Source organism: Balaenoptera borealis, assembly GCF_965194805.1.
Source record: "Balaenoptera borealis genome assembly, chromosome: 21".
NCBI classification, from domain to species: domain Eukaryota; kingdom Metazoa; phylum Chordata; class Mammalia; order Artiodactyla; family Balaenopteridae; genus Balaenoptera; species Balaenoptera borealis.
In genome coordinates, this window is record NC_138880.1 from 30177788 (window position 1) to 30192302 (window position 14515).

Genomic DNA, 14515 nt, shown 5'->3' on the forward strand with positions numbered 1-14515 from the left:
AATACGACAAAAATACAAATGCACAAGGCTATTCATGGCAGCATTGTTCGTAACTGCAAAATACTGGAAGAAACCTGAATTCCCATGTATGGGAAGGGGTTTGAATAACTGATAAACTACAGTGCATTTAAATAATGGAACAGTGTTCAGAAGTTTAAAAAAGAAAAGATCTTCATAAACTAATATGAAGTGATTTGATCAGGGCAAACTGTTCAGTGAAACAAAGCGCAAAAAAGCATTTCTAGCATACAATCCTACCAAAACAGTAGATATAGTAAATACACATGTATCTGCTCATGTACCTGAAAGAAACGTAGGAAGGATAAATCAGAAAGTATAGCAATTGGTAAGCTATAGGAAGCGGGTGGGAAACAGGTAGAAAGCAGAAATACTTCTCTGAGTGTACACTTTTGGATAGCTTGCAACCACAGGAACGTTCCAAGTATCTTTCATGTACGTAAATGAGGAGTTAAAAACAACCAGCACGTGAGGTGAACCAAAAATGAAACATAAGCATTAACAAATGAGCCTAACTCTCGCACAAATAAATAACATTACTACACGGAAGCGGAAGGCGGGTGGATGAGAGTAGAAAACAGTATCTTGGCTGGACACAGTATCTTCAGCTGCACAGCTAAAGATAAAAACAGCTACACACGGATGATGTTGTGCAATTAATAATGTGTTTCTCACAGGGATCTGGATCAACAGTTCTGAAACTTTACGTGTATGCTGAAATTCAACGAATCAGTAAGCACAATGTAGATAATAAGAACTGGGTTTCTCCTACACTGTTGGTGGGAATGTAAATTGATACAAGCACTATGGAAAACAGTACAGAGGTTCCTTAAAAACCAGAAGTAGAACTACCATATGACCCAGCAATCTCACTACTGGGCATATACCCTGAGAAAACCATAATTCAAAAAGACACATGCACCACAATGTTCATTGCAGCAGTATTTATAATAGCCAGGTCATGGAAGCAACCTAAATGCCCATCGACAGATGAATGGATAAAGAAGATGTGGCACATATATACAATGGAATATTACTCAGCCATAAAAAGAAAAGAAATTGAGTTATTTGTAGTGAGGCGGATGGACCTAGAGTCTGTCATACAGAGTGAAGTAAGTCGGAAAAACAAATACTGTATGCTAACGCATATATATGAAATCTAAAAAAAAAAAAAAAAATGGTACCGATGAACCTAGTTGCAGGGCAGGAATAAAGAGGTAGACATAGAGAATGGACTTGATGATATGGGGTGGGAGGGCGAAGCTGGGGCGAAGTGAGAGTAGCATTGACATATACACACTACCGAATGTAAAATAGTTGGCAGTGGGAAGCAGCAGCATAGCACAGGGAAATCGGCTCCGTGCTTTGCAATGACCTAGAGGGGTGGGATAGGGAGGATGGGAGGGAGGCTCAAGAGGGAGGGGATGTGGGGACATGTGTTTGCATATGGCTGATTAGCTTTGTTGTGCAACAGAAACTAACGCAGTATTATGAAGCAATTCTACTCCAAAAAAGAGCTATTAAAAAAAAAAAATAAGAACTGGGTTTGTTATTGTTGGATGATGAATTTACAAATAAGAAAAGGATGGGCTGCCAGAAGGAACCTTGTGATCTTGAACTGGAATCTTTAGTGACTATGTCCTCTTCGGACATGCATATGTACACAAACACACGCATATCACAGACAGATGATACAGAAACACAGATGTGTGTATATGAAAGGGTTAGAACATACACATGTATGTCTTAATTGTCTGCTGAGGCAGCCTAAAAGCAATGACATACCGTGATTTCTCTGATCTTAAAAAGTAAATAAAAAGTTATGTCCCAACCTAACATCTCTAAGTTTGCCTGCTCCCTTTTGTAGTAAAGCTCCTTGGCAGAGCTGTCTGTACTTGCCCACGTTCAATTTCTCTCTTCCTGTCCTCCATTAAAGCCTCCCATTCTGGCTTTCATCCTTGACCACTTGAAACAGGGAAAAAAAGCTCTTGTCCGGGTTATCATTAACAGCTGTGTTCTGAATTGCATGGTCAGTCTCCCATCCACACTTTGACTCATCAACATCATTTGACCATCTCCAGAATTCCAAGGGTCTATAAACAACTGTGTTTTCAACATCTGTACTTGAATATTTAATATAGGTATCCCAAACAGACGTTTTCTTTAAAAAAAATTAATATGTTTATATTGAAGTACTGTTGATTTAAATATTATATTGGTTTCAGGTATACATCATAGTGATTCAATATTTTTATAAATTTTAAAGGCAACTGTCTGCCCTTCCCCTCAAAACATGGTCCTCCTGCAGCCTTCACCCTCTAAACACAAGGCGGCTCCACCCTCCAACATGCTGATGCCAAGGTGCACGAAGCTATTCTTGATTCCTCTGGGTGTCTCAGCCCATCAGTAAGGGTGTAGGATCTAAAGAATTCTCATCTCTACCATCACAAAAACCCTAATCCAAATTCTCTTCACTCATCTGCTTACTGGAATAAATCCCATCCTGGATTTTTATCCTCCCCAGGCCAACTCAGGAGCCACGTAAACTTTTCTAAAGTAAACTTTATATTGAATATCACATCTTGTGACTCAATGGATTTTGCAAAGTGAACACCCTCGACTTACCATAACCCAGATGAAGCCATGAAACGTGGGATCCAGCACCACTTCCACGTAAGTAATGGTAAGCTAACTTGCCTCTACTGGTAAGGTTTTTCAGGTTTAAATTCTATATAAAGGGAATCATAAATGTCCACTCTGGTACGTGGCTTCCTCAGAGCAAAATTGTTCCTGAGATCTATCCGTGCAGTTCTATTGTAACAGGCACTAATGTTTTCTCATTAATGAATATATTCCATTGTATGGATACCCCAACGCTTACTTGAACCTTTGATTTATTTCCAGTTTGGGGCTACTCTGAATGATTTTGTCATGGGCACATGTATGAATATCTTCTGCCTGACAATACATGGTTCTCTCTGTGGTACTTCCGAGAAGTGGAAACCTGGCCCAGAAAGTGGGAACAATTTCAGATTTAGTAGAAACTATGGAACTTTTCCGAAGTGGTTGTGATAACTGATCTCTCACCAGCGGCTGCTTCTCATCCTCATGAACAGTTGGTATTTTCAGTATTTAAATTTAAGCTACTTTGGTGGGGTTTAATTTGCCTTACTCTAGCAATTAAAGAAGTCAGCATTTTAAGGCATTTATTGGCCATATGGAAATCTTCTTTTGCCTATACTGGTATTAGGTGATCTGTTGTTAACAGGCATTTGTAGGAGTTCTTTAGGTATTCTGTTTTTGTGCCTTTTGTCAGATATGAGTATTATTAATATCACCTCCTTCTCACTCACTCAATGGAGTGATAAAAAGCATCACTTTTGAATGATAAAAAGCATCAGTTTAGTATAATTTATTGGTATTTTCCTTTATATTAATCTTTTTTTTTAATCCTATTTAAGAAATACTTATTGAAGTATCTGGAAGAGATTTTTATGTATAATTTCACTTGTCAAAATTCTTTAAAATGAATATCAAATTGATATTTATATCCAATAGCTTGTCTGTGCTGCACTGCAGAGGCGTGATTGTCATCAATCAAATGACAGAATATTTGGGGGCTTTCTATTCTGTTCCATCCATTTATTTACCCCTGTGCCAATACTACATGGTCTTAATAATTCTGTCTATATAATAAGTCATAAATCTTTCAACTTGGTTCGCCTTGTTCAAGGTTATCTTGGTTACTCTTGACCCTTGAATTCCAGTAAGAATTTTAGGATGAGTACGCCAATGTCGACAAATACATAAATAAAGAAATAGGAACAAACAAACAAACAAACTCACTTCTAGGATTTACACTGGAATTGCATCAGATGTTTAGACCAACATGTGGAGAACTGTCTTTACATATTAAGTGTTCCAATCCAAGAACTGCTGTGTCTCCCTCCATTTATTTAGGTTTGCTTTAATTCATCTCAACTGCGTTTTATAGTTTTCTGTTTATAGGAGTCCACATCTTTGTTAGATGTATGCATAGTTATTCGATGCTTTATAATATCTTATAAGTAGTGTCATTTTAACATTCCATTTTCTATTTGTTTGCTGTTAGTATAAAGAAATAAAATTTCATGCTGACTTTATATTGGCATTTGTGCTAAAGTTATGCATTCAATTCCTATAGATTCACATTCTTTCAGATTTTCTAAAAATCACATTTTATTCCTTACTTTCAAATCGGCATGCCTTTCACTCCATTCCATACTTTATTTCTCTCTCCGTGACCTCCTCTGCAATTCTGAACAGAAGTGGTGAGAGGAGGCATCCTTGTTTCGTTCTGTATGATAGAAGAAACATTTCCAGTAATTTACCATTAAGTATGATGTATAATATATTTTTTCTTGTGTTGTTCAAGAATCCTTACAAGACTGAGGCAGTGCTCTTTTCCTCATACTTTGTTAACGCTTTATAATTGCTAGCTTTGAACTTCACTGTATGCCTTTTCTGCATGCACTGAAATGACCTTATGATTTTGCTTTTTTATTTACATAATGAGAAAAATCACAATTGACTATCAAGTGTTTAAAAGAAACTAAAAGAAATACTTCCAGAAATAAACTCACATGATTTTGGTTTGATTTCCTCTTTATACCTTCCTAAGTTCAATTTGCTAGGTTTTTTTAGAATCTATTTTCATGTGAGCAATGGGCTTGTAATTTTCCAGTTTTCCTTTCTTGTCATGTCCTTATCATATTGTGGCATTTGTTTCATAATAGGTGTGGAAATATCCCTGTTTTTCTTTAGTTTCTATAAAAGAGCATGAGAAAGACTACTGTTATTTCTTTTGTAAATGTTTGGAAAAACTCATTGGTGAAATCATCTGGTTTCTAATATAAAATTATTTAGGTTTTTCTATTTGTTCTTGAGTCAGTAATTGTATTTTATGCTTTTTCTATGAACTTGTCTACTTTACCTTAAAGTTTTAAGTTATGTGGCATAATATCTTCTCATGATTTTTCAATGTCTGCAAAAATTATGGTCCAAGTTTTATAATTCACTCTTAATTGTGCATATTAATTTCTGCTTTATCTCTTTATCAGTCTTGCTAGAGTTTATCAATTTTTATTAAGGTTATCAAACAGTTAATTCTTACCTCACTGATTTTAATATTGAACATTATTTTCTGATTTTAGTCTGCTCTTTGCTTGATTATTTCCTTCCTTCTACTTTCTTTGGGTTCAATTTGCTGTTCTTTTTGAAAATTCTTGAAATGAGTACTTAGATAAATACTTAGATAAGTAATAGCCTTTCTTATGTTGTGGTATTTGCTTTTAGAGGCTTAAATTTCCTTTGACAATAGTTCTTGGTTTCTCTGCAAAGGTTTTATAATTATATCTTTGTTAATATTCTTTTAAAATCTTTATAATACTCATTTGGTTCTTCTTTTCCTGTAAAATTATTTTTAAACATTTTGGAGTTATATTATTATGTTAATAATGATTTAGTTTTCTTATATCTTCCAGGAGAATTAGCACCTTAATCATTATGAAATGTCACCCTATTTTTTCAAATAATTCTTTTTATAGTGAACTTTGTCTGATAAGGGAATGGTGAGAATATTTATTTAAATCATTGTTGGCATTTGATTTTCTTTTATATCCTTTCATTTTCCAGAATTTATTCTCAGTATCTTAAGGTGTGTCTCTTGTAAATAGCATTTAGACATTAGACAATGTCTAATTGCATTTAGACAATGTTTGTCCTTTAAATCAACTAAATGTTCCATTTTCATCACTGGTATATTAGGGTTTATATACTATTTTAACATTTATTTTCAACTTCAACTATTTTTTCTCTTCTTTCTTACTAATCAAGCATTTTTATATGTTACAATTAACTTTCAGCTACAACTTATTTTATGATTTTTAGTTGTATCACATGTAGACATTACATACACATCTTTGATTTGTAAAGTTGAACACAAATCAGCATTTCTATTTCATCCTCCAACACGGACACTGTAATCTAACCTATGTCTCTACCACCTTTTATGGTATGGTTGTCATAAAACACTAAAGCAGGGGAAAACAAATCAAAACAATTCCCATGACTCTGGAAATCAACTAAAAGAAGACCCAAATCAAGTGACACTTATTTTTGAAACACTAAGCAAGGTCTTGGGGTAAGAACGGGGGAAGTTAGAGATAACTTCTCTCCCATGCCTAGTTCTGACAAGGACAAACATAAATAAACCTGCCAATCCTAAGATTTGTTGCTTTATGTAATAAACTATATTTGGGTTCAGAATAAAACTCCACAGCCTTCCAAGCTAAAATTTGTGGACTCAGGCAGGAATAAACAGGTAAACCTTCAGGAGGTTGTGGTCTCCATGTTGGAGTTAGTACAAGTCCAGCCAGAAATTAAAGAGAAGATTCTTGACATAAGAGGAGAGTAGGAGGGCAGAGATAGGCTCTCCAAACATTGCTCACTCACTGGGCAATTGTATGCATGTCCTGGGGAGACTAGATAGAGCCCAGAACAGGTGAAGCCAGGGGAGATGGAGGCCTTGAATGTGTCCCCATCCAAGAAACAGACTGATTGGAAAAAGACTCACACATGAGAAGTGTTTTAACTCAATCTCTGCCCAAATATTTGGCTGAGTTCTGCAGACACTTGGATAATCCTTGTGGGTATTTAAAAATAAACTTAAGAATATAAGGGTGAACAAAAATGATAGTGGCTGCACATATACAGAGAAAAATCCAGAATTTAAGTCCAGATAGGTTAAAAAAAGGAAACAAACAAAGCCCTCAAACAATAAAATAGAATCCAGAGGTACTATTGTATATTACCTTAAAATGCACAGTTTTAACAAAAATTCTGAAGCATGCAAAAAAACCAAAAAAGTGTGGTATTACAAGAAAAAAATCAGTCAATAGAATTTGATTCTGTGTGGGTCTAGATATTGAACTTAGGAGAAAAGCTATTCAAAGCTAGCATTATAGATATGTTAAAAGAATTAATAGTATCATATTAAAATAACTAAACAAAGATATCACAATGACACAGTAAATATGGATTCTGAATACAGAAATACAAACTATTCAAAAGAACTAAGTGGAAACCTAAAATTGAGAAAAAATAATTGACGTGAAAAAAATCACGACATGGGTTCAAAGCACACTGGAGTTGACAGAACAGATCAGTAAATTTGATTACAGATAAATAGAGAACAGACAATCAGAGGAACTGAGAGTAAAATGACTTCAGAAAAAGGAACCTCAGAGACTTGGATAATGGGAATCCTAGAAGAAGAGTAGACATAAAATGGGGCAGAAACATATTTGAAGAAATAAAGACTGAAAACCTCAATAATTTGATTAAAAAACAATCAATAGATCAAGAAGATCAATGAACCCAAAGTAAGATTAGCAGAAAGAAATCACATTTAGACACATCACAGTCAAACTCCAGAAGGACAAAGACAAAGGGAAAATATTGAAAGTGGAAAGAGAAAAATGATTATGAGCTAAGATGGAACAATAATAAAATAAACAGCAGACTCTTCATCAGAGACAAAAACAACACTGGAAGTCCTGGTAATGACTTACTTGAGGTTCTGAAAGAAATTTAAAAATCAAGAATTCTATATCCAGTGAAATTATTCTTCAAAAATGATGAAGAAACAAAAATTTCCCAAGTAAACAAATAAGAATATCTTTCCTAAAAAAATTACTAAGGTAAATTCTTCGTACTGAAAGGAAATGAAAGTAAATGATAAATCAATTCCACAGGAAGGAAGAAAGAACACCAGAAATACTAAACATGTGCATAAAAATATTTTTTTCTCTTTTTTCTATTAATATCTTTAAAAGCCCATGATTATTTAAAGCAGTAATTTTAACAATGTATTCTGGATCTATGAAGGAGATAAAGTGGTAAGTCATGAAGCATCTATATAACATATATGGAGAAACAGAAGAACCAAAACGACATAAAGACATATAGCATAATAACAAAATTGCAGGTATAATTCCATTGAGATCAATAGCTACATTAAGTGTGAATGAGCTAAATATTCCAATCAAAATGCAGAGGCTGTGGGACTGGATTAAAAAATCAAGACTTAAAACACGCTGCCTACAAGAGACAACATTTATATTCAAAGACACAAATAGGCTGAAAATGAAGTAATAGAAAAGAAATGCTTCACAAACTGTAAACATGGGGATTATTTCTCTCCTTGTTTGTTTTTGCTTGTTTTACTTGAATTTACCCAGCTTCTTGAGTTGTTTTCTGTAGTGCTGCCGTCACAAGTTACTCTGTCATTCCAAAAGAAGATATTCCTCAGAAACATGTTTTTTAAATTATTAGTCAAATCATATCACTCAGTCCTGCTCAAAACTTGCCTATGACTTCCTATCTCACCCCATGTAAAAGATAAAATGCTTACCACAGTGTGGGCTATCCACAGGGTTACATCTGTAAAGCTCCCATGTTACCCTTCTGATCTCATGTCCTACTAACAGCTGACTTGCTCAGTCTGATCAGCTACATTGGCTTCCTTGCTGTTCCACAAGCTCTTCCCTTAGGGATTTCACATCAGCTGTGGACACTGCCTAGAATGGTCTCCACCCACATCCATATCCACATCCTCCCTATCCTTCTTCATGTGTTCACTTATGTATAATTTCCCTAGTGAAGCCTTTCACGTTAAAATTACACCTACCTTCCATTCCTTAAAATTACACCTACTTTCCATTGCACTTTCTGTCCTTTTGACTTTTTTTTTAATATTCCCCCAGAGCATTTATTACAATCTAGGTTAGTATATATTTTACTATTTTGTATCTTATCTAACCTGAATCACTCCATCCTGAATGAAAAGTCCAGGAAAGAAAGAGTTTTTATTTAGGTCATTTCAGGATCATTTGTATGGAGCAGTGTTGGACACATTATAAGTTTTTAATCAATATGATGAATAAATGGATCCTGAACCATTAAGGCAGGCTTTTACAATAGTAGGTGCTTTTTTTTTCAAACATTAAGTGCACAGGATATACTGTGTTCTAGCAGAAACTTCCTAATAATTTTCTTATTAAGGCTACTAAACATTCTAATTGAAGGCTTGCCAACTTTTACTTCAAAGATGGGCTAAACTGCAGCATGACCAACACTTTAAATAAAATAATTTAAATAGCAATAAACCTGGATGGCTCCATTTTAGAATTTTCTCTTATTATATATATATTATATACATATAAAATACATATACATCTATTTATATATTACATATGTGTGTATGTATGTATATATATATATTAGAGTAGTTTTAGGCTCATAGCAAAGTTGAGTGGGAAGTACAGAGAGTTCCCATATATTCTCTGCTCCCCCATACAGGCATGGCTTCTTCCACTACAAACATCCCACACTAAAGTGGTACATTTTTCTTACAACTGATGAATCTACATTGTCACATCATTATCAACCAAAGTCCACAGGTGACATTAGGGTTCAGTCTTGGTGCTGTACATTCTATGGGTTTGGACAAATGTATAATGACATTTATCTACCGTTATAGTATCGTACAGAGCATTTTCACTGTACTAAAAATTCCCTGTGTTCTGCCTATTCATCCACCCACGACTGTACCACCTATAACCCCTGGCATACACCGATCTTTTTACTGTCTCCATAGTTTTGCCTTTTCCAGAATGTCATATGGTTAGAATCATATAGTATGAGCCTTTTCAGATTGTTATTTTTCACTTAGCAGTATGCATTTAAGATTGGTCCATTTCTTTTCATGACTTGAAAGCTCATTTGTTCTTAGCACTGAATAATATTCCATTGTCTGGATGTACCACTTTCATAATGTTTTTAAACATTCACTATTTCTCAGCACTTTTTCTGCTGTTTAAAACTTTCCAATTTTTTTTTCTTTCAACTCAGAACCACTGGCAATGATAGGAATGGTATAAAGAGGTAGTAGGTTCTTCCAATACTTAGATGGCCTTGCACTCAGAGGTTATATTACAACCAACAAAGTTAGATGTCTAAGGCAGCTGTAACACCTCATATCAAATCAACCATTTTCTAAACACTTCCTTTTTTCCTCAAGACATCGCCCATGCATTAAAACATCCTATGAGGTCACTGCATTAGAGACAGTTTGTCACAAAGGAGGTGATGGATAAGTTGGGTCCTTGTTTTCTGTTTTCTGAAGGGTGTTGGAATATTCTCTCTTTGGTAAACCAGAGTAGTAACCCCAGGGAGATGCTAGACTTCCTTCATCAATTCTAACCCATCTTTAACTTTCTCTGCTATTACTTTGCGATCTCTGTGCACTGGGTAAGTTCTTATAAATGAAATCAACTTCTCTCTTTCTATCAAATTAAACTCATTTTATTTCATAAAAAGTAAGCTAGACATTTATCACATATGCATGTAAACTATAAGTCAACATATGTTATACACATGAAAATATCAATTATAAAATCATCTAAGTTTCTCTTTCCTTTTCGTTTTTCCCTTTCTTCCTCTGAAAGCAGCAAATATATTTTAGGCCTAATTTCACTCAGAGGCTCCTTCACATCTGTAATTCCTTTGAAAATCTGTTGAAATAGGAATTACTGACAAATTAAATACCCTTATCCTTTCATGGCCTCATTTATGGCACATTTACCACAAGTATCATATGCCAAATAGGCTGAATGAAAGAAATTTAAAGATGATGGAGTGTTAGCCAACATCTAAATAATCTCGTTTGCCAAATAACATGAAAACTCAGTAACACAGGTGAATACATTTTGTTGTTGCTTTAAAAAAAGATTATAGATATCTAAAAACTTGGTCTCAGTTTTAAAAAATGTACTCATAATGCAGGCTTACTGTTTTCCTGATAGAATGTAGTAAAGGACTATGTAGATATAGATTTAGCAAAATAATAATAATAAATATTATTATTCATGACCTTGTTTATTAAATACTTTATATACAGAAAGAATTTACTTTTCTTCATCAAATGCAAGTAATTTTTAGAAAACAAAGTGGATTTAAGAGAAAACATTTCTAAAAACCTGTTGCAATGATATTCTTTATAACCCTTTGTTTCTTGTGATAGCACTTGGCTGTGACATGAAAGTTAAGCTAGCTTTGTAACCGTCTGAGGCCTGGGTCGCACTACTTGTCCTCTCAGGTGTTTGTGGCTCCCAGTTTGGACTCAGATTGCTCTCCGGTGGCCTCTGCCTGCTGCGGCTTGAAGCAGGGTTTCAGTTTTCGGCCAGTGATTGAGGTCGGGTCGCGGCGGTGAGAGCACCGAATCGTAGCCACTAGACCCGTGATCACTGACAAGGTCCCGGCCCTGCAGCTTTGCAGAAAGAGAATTCCCACAAAGACGGAAAGTAGTGAAACAAGTGAAGTATTTATTAGGAGAAAAAAGAAGTACAGTACATGTGGATAGACTCTCAGAGAGAGAGTCACGCCCTTGTGGCAGTTTGAATCACTTTTATGGGGTATTTCCTCCGGGTTTCCTCTGGCCAATCATTTTGATGTCCCTGCTTCAGAGTCCATATTTGGTGCATTTCAGGATTTTCCCATGTGTGCACGCGCATCTCTTAGCCAAGATGGATTCTACTGAAGAGGCCTATGGGTAGTGAGCATTAGTTGGCATCACTTAGCATCACTCCCCTTTTGACCTCCAAGGAGCCTTTCTGCACATGTGTAGTCGGGGAGGTGTCCTGACTTCAAGAATGAGGAATATGTGGTCTCTTACCTTCTATCTGGGCAGGGCCCAGCCTCCTGTCTCAATTGTCCTATTATTCTTGTCTTGGAGAATCGGTCCATAGGGAACAAACTCAACCTGTTTGCCCTGGGGGCCCATCTATCTCCTGCCTCAAGATCAGTCATTTTCCGTTCTATTTTTTGGTTCTGATTTCCATTTCAAGTCTGAACCGCAGGAGAAATGTGTCACAGGGGCATTACATTTTTCCATGGATTGGGAATAGCAAGGCTGACCTATTTCACTGGGACATCTTAGGAAAAAAACCTTGCAAAGAAGGTGAAGGTATAAACTAAGAACAGTGTCTTGTGAGGTTTGCCAAGGTAATCTAGCCCCTGGCAGAAACATAAAAGTCACAGGACACCAATCACAGCCACTCATTCATAGTAACAAGCCAGTAGGGGTCTTGAACTCTTTCTTAAAGTAACAAATGTGGAGTGCCATCTGATTTTACATACAAATTCTAGCAATACTTCAACTTTGACACTATTTGTTCTACTTATAATTTATACTAGTTCCTCATCCAGAAGTATAAAAACAAAAAGGGATAAAAGACAGAACATTCAGAAAAAGTTGATGGCAGAATTCTTTTTCCCTGTTATTTTTTAAAAAATAACTCTTAAACCAAGAATTTCTAAAATCTCAAATTTAAAATGGCTCCAGATTTTTTGAAGTAGTAGTTAGTAATCTATTCTGACAAAGTAAAACATTTGTTAAAACTACCAGCATCATATAATTTTAGAGCTGGAATGACATTAGAGATTATTTATTCGTACATCTTAATTTTAATTCTAAAGAAACCAAGAGCCAGAAAATGGGATGACCTAAGATCACAAGGTTAATTTATTCCAGGGGTGAGAATGACCTTTTGCTACTATTCAGGAGGTCACAAGTTCCTCAAATGGGAAGATAAGAGACTTTCACTTTTAAAAAGTTAAAAACAAATTATTATCGAGAGTAGAATAAATTCATCTAATACAAGGAAAAGGAGTAGGAAACTCTTCCTATTAGCCATCAGAAGAGAGGAATTCAGGGTCTGTTTAGTACTTATTTAATTTTACCTCTGGCAGTAGACAGAAAAAAACAGAGAACTGTAGCCATCCAAGATTGAAATACTGTCTATAAGGGTGGCTTATAAAACATTCTAAGTTGTACAGAGCTTTATGGCTCTTAAAGCTTTAATGCTGCTATGATTTACTTTAGCCTCCAAGGACCTCTGCGAGGTGGGCAGGCAGTAACTCGTTCCCCCTGGTTTGCCCGAGAGGAAAGCCACTTGCCCAGATTCACACAGCGATTTCTCACAGAAGAGGTCCACAGACCCCAGCTCTAGCCCAGGGCCCCAGCACCACACCCAACCAACAGATAACACCAGGATGGGCAGGAGGTAAGAGAATGAATGTCCTGTAGCTAAAATCAGAGCATAACATGTGCTGATCAGCGGCAAATAGCACAGGATATTTGAGATGAAATATATTGGTCTCTATATACATACGTAAAAGAAAAGAAATTGGCACCCTTAACCTATACACACTACTATACATAAAATAGATAAACCCCAAGGACCTACAGTAAAGCACAGGGAACTCTACTCAATATTCTGTAATAACCTAAATGGGAAAAGAATCTGAAAAACAATAGATATATGTATATGTATAACTGAATCACTCTGCCGTACCCCTGAAACGAACACAACGTTGTACATTAGCTATACTCCAATATAAAATAAAAATTAAGAAAAAATAAAAACAAGATTGAGGGTGGGTGAGACTTCCTTGTGCATTCCTCCTCCTTATAGCACGTGTGCCGATGGCCTCTGTGATGCTGACACACACGCACGTGCAGTGTGTGCACACGTAGATATTAAACACAGGCGCTTTGATGCATTTCTCCCTGAGCTCACCTCACGTCTGTTCCGAGAAAGCCACCTTCCAGCACCCACAGTAATTCTGTCCTGATTCCTCTCTCTTCCGCTTTGCCACTCCCAGGATTTGTGTCGCATTTTTTATCAGAGACAGCAGACCTGGAAGGGCAGTAATGCAAGAGAAGCACACTGGCCTCTGGTTTTGTGTCACATCGCAGGGTCATCACGTGCATGTCTCTGCAGGGCAATCGAAGGTGTGGAAGAAGCGCATTATTCTGTCCCCCTCCTTCCACCACCCTGCCTCCCAGGCCAAATTCAACAACGTAAACTAATCCACTAAACTTCCTGGATAACAGTCGGATCACAAGTCATTGCTTGTTTTCTCTTTTTCTTGTTCCTTCTCTCTCTCATTCCCTCCCTCCCTCCATTTTTCTCTCTCTCTTCTTTTTTTTCTTTTTTTCCTCCCTCCCTTCATTTATTCCGTCCTCCTGTAGGGGAGGAAAACATTTTTCTCAACGCTGTTAGGGTCCCTGTCTGGGTCTGAAAATTAAACTGACAAAGACAGATCAACAGGAGAAAAGCATTCAGATTTTATTAAATTTTATGTGTACCTGGGAGCCTTCACAAGAGAATAAAGACCTAGGTGACCAGAGTTGGAAGCTTTTCTACATTTTAGATGAGGAAACTAAATCTGTGAAGGACTGACAAGACACAGAGTTTTGGGCTGGAGCAATCAAGCGTTGGGGAGGAACTGGGAAGATACGGTTTGTCTGTACAGATTACTCCACCCTGAATTCTCTGTCTCTGGTGATAAGACGGTCTTCTCTACTTCTGGTACAGGGAGGGCATCTTTCACA

At 36.2% G+C, this 14515-nt stretch overlaps 1 long non-coding RNA gene across 1 annotated transcript in view; it reads right to left on the minus strand.

The window, feature by feature from the left end:
• Positions 1–2256: 2256 nt before the first annotated feature.
• The window catches only part of LOC309619790, a 54279-nt gene continuing 42020 nt past the window's right edge, over positions 2257–14515 (minus strand). The window contains exon 2 of the long non-coding RNA XR_014239235.1: positions 2257–4354. This is a non-coding gene — a long non-coding RNA (uncharacterized lncRNA). The remainder of the gene's footprint in view (positions 4355–14515) is intronic.